General features: G+C 44.2%; 1 pseudogene across 1 annotated transcript in view; it reads left to right on the top strand.

Annotated features, from left to right (window-relative positions):
• The window catches only part of LOC308300024 (protein NDRG1-like), a 10,750-nt pseudogene extending 1,800 nt beyond the window's left edge, over positions 1 to 8,950 (top strand). Inside the window, exons 5-10 of the transcript in view lie at positions 6,078 to 6,134; positions 6,259 to 6,425; positions 7,377 to 7,476; positions 7,856 to 7,891; positions 8,095 to 8,146; positions 8,712 to 8,950. The product of the transcript in view is annotated as a protein NDRG1-like (transcript). The remainder of the gene's footprint in view (positions 1 to 6,077; positions 6,135 to 6,258; positions 6,426 to 7,376; positions 7,477 to 7,855; positions 7,892 to 8,094; positions 8,147 to 8,711) is intronic.
• Positions 8,951 to 10,350: the final 1,400 nt, after the last annotated feature.

The following is a 10,350-nucleotide window of genomic DNA, read 5'->3' as shown; positions in this document are numbered from 1 at the left end:
ATCGCTTCGCCTCATGCCAACACCTTCCTTCAGCCATTGTTTAATCACGACATCTTGTGAATCGTAGCTATGGTCCTTTTAGATACTCGCAGGGACGTGCTGGCCATTGGGAAAAGCGGGACAACTCCCGAACGGCCGGTTCATTATCGGTCGGTCCAGGCCGGGCCATTAGGAAAAAATGAAACTGTTTGCACAAAAGTAAAAATGTTACTGTTTGCACAAAAAGTAGTGAAAACAGCAGATCTACAGTGCGAGGCGTTGTGTGCTTGTAGATCGGCTGTTTTGACTAGTTTAAATCATTTTTTTTTTTTTTTTGGACATACACAGTGGCGAAACTAGCCCCCGGTGTGCCCCGATGCGAGATTTTCACCAAGTGCCCCACAACAACAACAACAACAACAACAACAACCACCTTTTTTCTACAGCGCAAATGCAGACAGCGCAAATGCGGGACACCAGGCTCCAACAGAAGACATCTACACACTCGCCATCTAATTCATGACAATATGTAGCCCAACCAAGTAGTGTCTCACTGTCTCCATCTCTCTCTGGTGCTAATGAACTCTTCCCTATGGCACTCCAACACAACAACTCTGACATTAGTCTTCACACTACAAACATCACCACGCCGTTTTTCCAAAACAGCATTATAAATATCATCCATTAAGACAACTAGGCCTACATTAATGACAGCACACAGTTTAATTGACAGTGATGCATCACTGCAAACCAGCATTATTTATATTAATTACTTAACTCACCTGCTAAAGTAAGGTGGATGACAACAACAAGACCAGTTGGGCACGTTTTGTTCCATATTCCACAGTGTCTTGGTTTTAGAGAGCATGGCAAATATTAACTGTTCCCCAAAGTCGTGTGTTGAAACTTTATATTCCATAATGCCCGAGAGTGTTGTTTTTACTTCAGAAGTTCAGAACGTCTCTTCAGCCTGTGTTCCGTCAGCAGCACTAAGGGGCCCTGTCATAGCTTCCTGTCATACCAGTGGACATTTCAAAACAAGAGTCATTGTATTGGATATTTGTAAAGTGATCATTCAACACATGTTTTATTTTGAAATGGTAGCAGCCTACTACAGGAAATAGATGCAACAGATCAGGACAGAAGCGGCTCCGTCTGTATACATTGTTATTATTAGATTTTTTTTTTTTCTCCTCCACCTGCGTGTGCCCCTGGACGTCACGGGCCCTAATGCGCATGCGTCGGCTGCGTCAGCGGTAGTTACGCATATCATATGGAAACTAGAAAATATTGTTCCTTCGAAACAATTGTGGGCTCGCTTCAAGCCAGAAAACAATGTCTATAAAAGTACAAAATGTCAAGATCGCAGGCAGTGCTCTCTTTGACGTTACTGAAATTAGCTGCATGCATGATTTGAGGCATTTTGTTCCAAAAATGTGTTATGCAAAAGTTGACCCGCTGGTGGCGCTATAACAGGCCAATGTGAGAAGGGAGGCATCTGTTCCTTGACCTAGTGGGAATGTGCTTGCAAGATTTCACGCATATCGCAGGCTGTATTCATGAATTCATTAAAAAATAAAGTGTGCATGCGTGTGTGCGTGCGTGAATGAATGAATAAATAATAAAGTGTGCGTGCGTGCGTGCGTGCACGTGCGTTCGCTCGCACGCACGCACGCACGCACGCACACACGCAAGCACGCACACACGTGTGTGCATGTGCACTTTATTTATTTATTCATTCATTCATTGAATGAATGCGTTCGTGGAACGAATGCTCACTACGGTCATCTGTATTTTTTAAGCCCTGGGAAACCCACCTTAACGCCCTCATTAGCATAATGTATGCAAGCATAATGTATGCGCAACACGCCCACACGCATTTCCAAACCATGCACCAGCCCCAATTTTCATACGTCGACTAAGCTCCTCCCCTTCATTTACATACGGTCGTCTGCATTTTTTACGTGCTGGGAAACCCACCTTAACGCCCTCATTAGCATAATGTATGCAAGCATAATGTATGCGAACCATACCCAAACGCATTTCCAAACCATGCCCCGCCCCCAATTTGCATACGTCGACTAAGCTCCTCCCCTTCATTTACATACGGTCATCTAAATTTTTTACGCGCTGGGAAACCTACCTTAACACCCTCATTAGCATAATGTATGCGAGCATAATGTATGCGAACCACACCCAAACGCATTTCCAAACCATGCCCCGCCCCAATTTTCATACGTCGACTAAGCTCCTCCCCTTCATTTACATACGGTCGTCTGCATTTTTTACGCGCTGGGAAACCCACCTTAACGCCATCATTAGCATAATGTATGCGAGCATAATGTCTGCAAACCACGCCCACACGCATTTCCAAACCATGCCCCGCCCCCAATTTGCATACGTCGCCTAAGCTCCTCCCCTTCATTTACATACGGTCGTCTGCATATTTTACGCGCTGGGAAACGCCACTTAACAGCCTCATTAGCATAATTTATGCGAACCACACACACACACATTTCCAAACCATGCACCGCCCCCAATTTTCATACGTCGACTAAGCTCCTCCCCTTCATTTACATACGGTCGTCTGCATTTTTTACGCGCTGGGAAACCCACCTTAACGCCCTCATTAGCATAATGTATGCGAGCATAATGTATGCGAACCATACCCAAACGCATTTCCAAACCATGCCCCGCCCCCAATTTGCATACGTCAACTAAGCTCCTCCCCTTCATTTACATACGGTCGTCTAAATTTTTTACGCGCTGGGAAACGCCACTTAACAGCCTCATTTACATAATTAATGCAGACCACACCCCGACCTCATTTACATAATTAATGCAGCCTCATTTACATAATAATCAGGCTCGCCGCCCCGCACGCGATGACACCCTCGGGGACCCCCGCTATTTAATTATGTATTTATTTAGAAGGAAGGAAGGAAGGAAGGAGAAGGAAGGAAGAAAGAAAGAAAGAAAGAAAGAAAGAAAAGGAAGGAAGGAAGGAAATGAATTTGCCTAAATTTACGGGGTTCTTAACGAGGAGGCAGTTAATTAATTAATTAATTAATTTTAATTGAGGCGCACACGCACGCACGCACCACGCCCACACGCATTTCCAAACCATGCCCCGCCCCCCCCATTTGCATAAGTCGGCTTAATTTACATAATTAATGCATGCGACGCCCACAAAACTCATTAGGCCCACTTGTTAAGTCAGAGTCCTCCCTCTTGTTGAAACCACGCCCACTCGTTAATAGCAGATCTACAAGCTCACAACGCGTCTTGATGCGACGCGTTGTGAGCGTGTAGTTGAAACCACGCCCACTCGTTAAGTTCGACTCCACCCCTTGTATTTGCATGTAATTACCCCGTCAGCGCGGTGACGAGAACGCTTGTCATGCGGCCTCATTTACAGGAAGGAAGGAAGGAAGGAAGGAAGAAAGAAAGAAAGAAAGAATTTGCCTAAATGTGTGGGGTTCTTAACGAGGAGGCAGTAATTACGCACGCACGCACGCATGCATGCATGCATGCACACACACACACACACACTTTCTTTGTTTATTTATTTATTTATTCATGTGTTCGTTCATTCATTATATATTTATTTATTTATTTATTTATTTAAATACTCTGTTGCTAGTATCCACAACTTTCCAACATCCCATAATGCATTGCGCAGAAAGTTGGATGGAGCTTCCGTGAGCTTGTATGTGGTATTTAATACCAGTAACACGAGAAGCCAGAAAGCGAGTTTGGAGACGGTAGCACGCTGCAAACCGGAGTTATGGCTCTTTAAAGCCCAGCCGATCGATAGGCAGACGCCTGGGGGGGGCGGAGTCCAGGGGCGGAAATAAATAAATAATTAATTACATAAATAATCAGTCTCGGAAACATAGTCGGGAAATAAATAAATAAATAATCAGTCTCGGAAACATAGTCGGGAAATAAATAATTAAACCAGTAAGACTCCCTAATATATACTGACTGCGTAGCGATTTGCGTGATTTTAGGGCAAAATCTGTAGGAGTAGTGTCCAAAAAGGGGTTTAAAAAAATCGGCCTGAAGGTGGCGCTACATGGGACAGATCCATGTTGATGACATGAGCGTAGAGCAAGTGTGTACCGATTTGTGTGATTTTAGGGCAAGATTTGTAGGAGCAGTGTCCAGAATGAGTTTTGGCCTCATGGTGGCGCTAGAAGAGGAGGGCCATGTGAGAATCGTAGTTTGGCAGGCAAGGACTGTGTGTGCCAAATTTGGCACGGATTGGGGCAGCGGTTGCAGAGATATGAGCAGGGCAAAAGTGTGACGGACAGACAGACAGCCGGTCGAGGTTTCGATAGGAACTGCGACCCGACGGTCGCAATTTATCAGTCAGTGGCGGCGCAGTTGGGCCTGGTGTGGAGACAGGGAAATAATTCATTCAATAAATAAAGCTCCTTTTAGTTGAGCTTGTACCAGTGAACTGTACTGTCATGAAACTTGTCGTAAAGTCTTCAATCAATCAATCACTCGATAAAGGGGTCAATACAAACCCACATTTACCCAAAACAGCTGATCCACAAGCCCACATGCAGCCTTGTAGATCGGCTGTTTTTATTGTTTTATTTTTTAAATTGTTTCCCCCTGACTTAGTCTTTTCTAGGATCACCTTTTAGTTGACCTTGTACCAGTGAACTGTACTGTCAATGACACTGTACCTATGACAGTCCTATATCAATAATTCGTTCATTCATGAATGACTTCCCTGTGGAAATAAGCCAAAAACATTACTGGGATCTCCTTTTAGTTCATGTTTATTACGTATCTATCTATCTTCCTATCAACTGGTCACATGCATTCACATTGCACTGAACGCACGCAAGCACGCACGCACGCACGCCCGCTCAGCAGCTGGCTTTTTTTCTTTTTTCTTTTTTTTCACAGAGCTCCAGACTCAGACACCGAGGTCTCGGAGGGCACCCAAGCCGGACTGCGTGCTCTGGCAGCGGCCGCGAAGCGGCCGCGGCCGCCCCAACCCACTGGAGCTAGGTAGAGTCTGGTGAAATAAAACCAATCAGTAGGTCCCCATCAACAGATGTCGCTGTAGCCAAGGAATTCACACCCAGCCTGCTCACCTGACCAGGAAGTCCAACCAGTCTGTGTTGGAGAAACAACTAACTGCTGCTGCTGCCTCAAGGTAGGAATCACAGTATGTGTGTTCACTAACACTAATCATTGCTATAGAGTGCTTGTTCAGTAACAGTGTTAAACGGCTCTATATTGTGACAGGAATCCTTCCCACCGAGTGTTTGTTCACTAACAGTGTTACAGTGTGATATGAAAGAATCCACATGAGGGCAGTGTTTCCATTCTCAACTCACTGAGTTGAACAGAGGGCGGAACCCAATGCAAAAACAAGTCCTATTATTTAGAAAGGAGTCACGTCAATGTCAGCATTTTTTTTCTCTCTCTCTTTTTGGCAACATTATTTAAATCATTTTTTAAAATCATTTCACAATGTAAAAACAAAAATCATTTTGAGAAAAATGTAATGACCTATACACAGTATCTATAGGCTGTGTCTGTGTATATTCTGAGTGTAGATGTTGTTGTACTTTAACCACTTAAGCCCTGTGTCAGGGGTTCCCAAACTTTTTTGTCTCAGGGCACCCCATGAATATTTTTTTAATCCGAGGCACCCCTACATTATAATTTTCACTCCCAGCACCTTATATTTATAGCATATAGTCGTTGTCGGGTGGAAACCTTGTATGTCCAAAACCGTTTTGTATTTATCATCTATAAAATGTACTTGCGAGGCATTGTGTTCTTGTAGATCGGCTGTTTTCACTAGTTTAAATCATTTTTAAAATGATAAACACAAAACAAACGGTTTTGGACATGCATGGTTTCCACCCGAAAACAACGAAATATAACTCATGTAATTGTCCCACTGGCTTGTCACTTGCCATGATCTGAAATGGCAAATCTTTGAGTAGCGCGCAATGAGGGCCTCTCCCAACTCTATTTCCCGAGCTGAATCAGAGGCCCAGCACGTCCCTGGATACTCGAGTCTTTTGTGAACTGCATTTGTAACGTTGCTGTACTTATTCCAGATCACTGACTGGACGCACACGCTCACTGACTCCATCATCTCACACCTGTTCGGAAAGGTAAGCTTGACACCCGGCGAGTACGGTGCCCTTTGCTTTACCATAGCGACCGACCGCTTCATATTATTAGTTTCTTCTTTTCGTGATTTCCTTCTGTCTCTCTCTCTCTTTCTTGACTGTTCAGGATGAAATCCTGATCAACCTGGACCTGATCGCCACGTACCGCCACTACATCAACACGTCCATGAACCAGACCAACCTGGGACACTTCTGGCGCTCCTACAACAGCAGGCGAGCCCTGGACGTGGAGAGGCCCGTCCCTGAGGGAAACGTCAACGTCAGGACGCTCAAGTAAGTGAAGGTTTAACAAAATAAACATGTTGTCACCAAACGATCATGTCATGAACATACTCCTTGACTCATTTTCAGACATGTGCACACATAGACATCAAACTGCCATTTTACCGGTCAGTAAAAGTGCCCTATCCAGACGATGAATGCAGTTTTCACTATGTGGTGAAAGAAATGCAAATGCCCCTCTTTCCATGCCATAATCTGAAGGCAGCATTCAAGAGAATTGCCTTGTCTACACTCTCCTGAACTTGAATGCAGCATCGTATGTTGAGAGAATTGCCCTCTCTGTGTAGAAATACATTGCCATATGCCACATCTCCAGTATTCACTTGATTGATTATGCTTAGTTTAGTGTGGTATCAAGTGCAGAAAATAGCCGACCTTCAAGTTCACAAATTGTTGCACGAGCTTGGAGGTCTGCTATTTTCTATATTTTCACCAAAAGGCCCTTTTAGAAATGTCAGCCCCTGCCTCTCTAACATTCTCTGCACGTCCCTGCTCATTTTGACTCACTGACTTTTTCCGTTGACCGATATCCCCGAGGGGTCTGGCACCAAATCTCCTCACCACAGAATAGTGACGCCAGGCATCACATCACATCACATCACATCACATCGCATAAAATCCCATCTAACGTCCAGTTGACAGGTTAGATTAGAATAACATTTACGATAAACTGCCTGTCTCTCTCACTCATCAATCAATACTCACTCATCAATCAATATATCTATCTAGAGTAATCTGTCTGCCACACTCTCTTTGAAGCTCGCCGAGTCCATTTCATAGGACATTTAGCAGCTATATAAATTATAGCAGCCATATAAATGAAAACAAACATGAATTGACTATTCAGACTTTTCTGTTTGTCCGTCCATGGCTCCATGCCCACAGTATCTGTATGCAGTGTCTGACGTCTCTGTCTGTCTGTCTGTCTGTCTGTCTGTTTAGGTGCACCACTCTTCTCGTAGTTGGCGACAGCTCCCCAGCCGTGGAGGACGTTGTCGACTGTAACTCCAAACTCAACCCCACCAGGTCCACACTGCTGAAGGTACATTATAACCCACTGAAACACAATCTGACTGACACTGATCCATGGGCTGACTCTCTGGCAGCAGCTGTATGCGGGTTTGCACTGCAAAAAAGAACAAGAAATAAAAGATTCAACTAATTAGACATCGGTTCTCTAAATACCATTGACCATTATCAGATATACATCCACCACCAAAGATGCGATCACCTGTTGCACCTCTCACCTCTCCAAACTGTATCCTGTTGCAAACTGTTGCATGCCATTAGAAAACGCTGTTGTTTATATACTGAATAATGTTTGCATGTCAAAGCAATAGACCAATTACTACTATTACTATAGGTGATTATTGGTAAACATATGACAACATAAGACATAAAGCCCTTCTCTGTCCCCCCAGATGTCAGACTGTGGAGGACAACCTCAAGTGGATCAGGTAGGCTTAACCACCTCTATGTCAACATGCTTGGATGTTTTGAGGTTTCTGGACTGCACATTTGTGAATATAATGTAGTGACAAACAGTGTGCAATTTGAACATCTGTTTCATAAAATAACATGAGCATTATTAGAAACCTGCTTCCTGAGTTTGATGACAAGCAGATCATGACTGTAATGTAATGTTTCTCTCTGTCCACAGCCAGCCAAAATGATTGAAGCCTTGAAATACTTCATCCAGGGCATGGGATACAGTACGTATCTATTCAAAACAGTTGTTTTACTCAACCTAGTACACTAGCAGTATAACAATTATACAAAACACAATACCAATTGGTACCAAGGCGAGATATAATGAACTGAAGTTAAGTTTACTAACTTTTTGTGCATAGTTTATGCTAGCCTATATTAAATACCAATCTGGTGCTACTAGTAACTACAAATGACTGACCTCTCCTCCAGAGGTCATCGCCGTGTTGGCTTGTGGTGGACATTTTTGTCAAAATATCTATTTTTGCCACAGACATACAAAAAAGATTGAGAGAAAAGGAGATAGCCCTGAAAGACTATAACAGGTCTATACCCTATACGGGGCCATTTGGTTCTATTTGTACTCACTCGAGTTATGGTGGTGCTTGAAAATTTCCGGGCTGAAAATGAATCCCAATCCGACCATGCTCCATAGACACATATTAAAACAGAAAAAGTACAAAACTATGGCACCACCTCTTAGAATTTGCCACGGACATGGCCAAGTCTTTGCCACGGACATGTCCGTGTGAACAGACATCTTGATGAACCCTGCTGTCCCTCCCACAGTGTCCAGCACCAGTATGACCAGGCTGAGGTCTGCGTCGGGTTCCAGCGTGGTGTCTTACGACAGCGGCAGGACCCGGCTGCACTCCTCCGACGGCAGGAGCCGCCTGCTGTCCGACGGCCGCAGACAGAGGCTGCAGTCGGACGAGCAGCGAGGGCGCTCGCACACCGACGCCTCCATGGACAGCGTCAGCCACATGATCGTCCCTGTCACCACCAAGACCCCTGGGCTCGCCTGCTAGAGCCACATCGTCCCTGTCACCACCAAGACCCCTGGGCTCGCCTGCTAGAGCCCAGGTGGAGCGTGGCCATATCCAGGGGCGTCACACCAAATTCTGGGCCCTGGGTACAAGGATTCACTGCGGGCCCCCACATGAATGTTAACTATTGAAAAATAGCAGATATACAAGCTCACAGCGCGGCACCGAGTGCCGCGCTGCGAGCTTGTAGATCTGCTATTTTTGAAAAATCGTGAAAATGTGTGCCAAGAAACCTATGTTTCCATGTCAGTGATGCTCAAACTTTTTCATGTGAAGGACCCCCCCATCTCAAAATATTTAGTTCCAGGGACCCCCCAGAAGCAAAATTTTAGTTACAAATGTTCACTTAAAAAAATACATATATTCAAAGATTTGCGCACATTTTCACGACTTTTCAAAAATAGCAGATCTACAAGCTCGCAGCGCGGCACTCGGTGCCGCGCTGTGAGCTTGTATATCTGCTATTTTTTAATAGCTAAAGTTACTAGGGCCCCTCCACCTTGGGCCCTGGTAACTCAGTCCCACTTTCCTACCCCTTGTGACGCCCCTGGCCATATCTCCACGTAACATTTGTTCGACATCCCAGTAGTTCGACGCTGGTGAATGTTAACCTGGTGAACGCTACTCTGCCTAAACCTAACCCTAACCTCAGTAAAACTATGCCTAAACCTTACCCTAAAACCTAAGCCTAAGCCTGACCCTTGGTCGAACAAATGCGACGTGGAAATATCGAGGTTTGATCAGAGCAGAGTTTCTCAAACATTTTCATTTGACACACTCTGTTTTGTTTATTTTCTACATTATCTCTGGGACCCCAAACATCACTGTAAAGATTCTCATACTTCGTTGCTTTCCTAAAACCTCAATCTATCCTCTTGTTTTATTGTCATTATAATGTTGTCTGTCGCTGTGCTGTCCCTCCTGCCATGTCTCTTTTATACCTCCTCCTGTCCTCATCCCTGTTGTTATCCTGTATTCTGTCAATCCTTTATCTATAAGATCCACACAGCTAAATCCTAAGGGTTGATGTAGTCTAATCATGATTTAACAAGTGTAAAAGCGGCCTGTTTCTTTTTTACAGTGTATCTAGTGTTCCAGCTTTTATATGCCCTCTCCTCAGGGAATAATATCAGAATACCTGTCAAAGCTGGGAATAAATTCCTTACCAAACGATTTCTTCACCAATGTGTTCGTAAAGGTGTCTAGGTAACATATCTAACAAAGTTTGAAATTCAAAATCCTTAAGGAGAATCTTTGACAGCCAGGGTAACTTTAGGTCTCATTCACTTACTAAAGACTCCCAAAGAAATTTGCTTTAAGTGGGATGTGAGGGGTCCGACTAGGTGTTTTTAATTATTCTGAATCCATTGCAAGCATTTGTT

This window comes from Nannobrachium achirus (assembly GCF_963921795.1).
Source record: "Nannobrachium achirus genome assembly, chromosome: 2".
Lineage (NCBI taxonomy): Eukaryota > Metazoa > Chordata > Actinopteri > Myctophiformes > Myctophidae > Nannobrachium > Nannobrachium achirus.
This window is presented reverse-complemented; position numbering and strand designations above follow the sequence as displayed.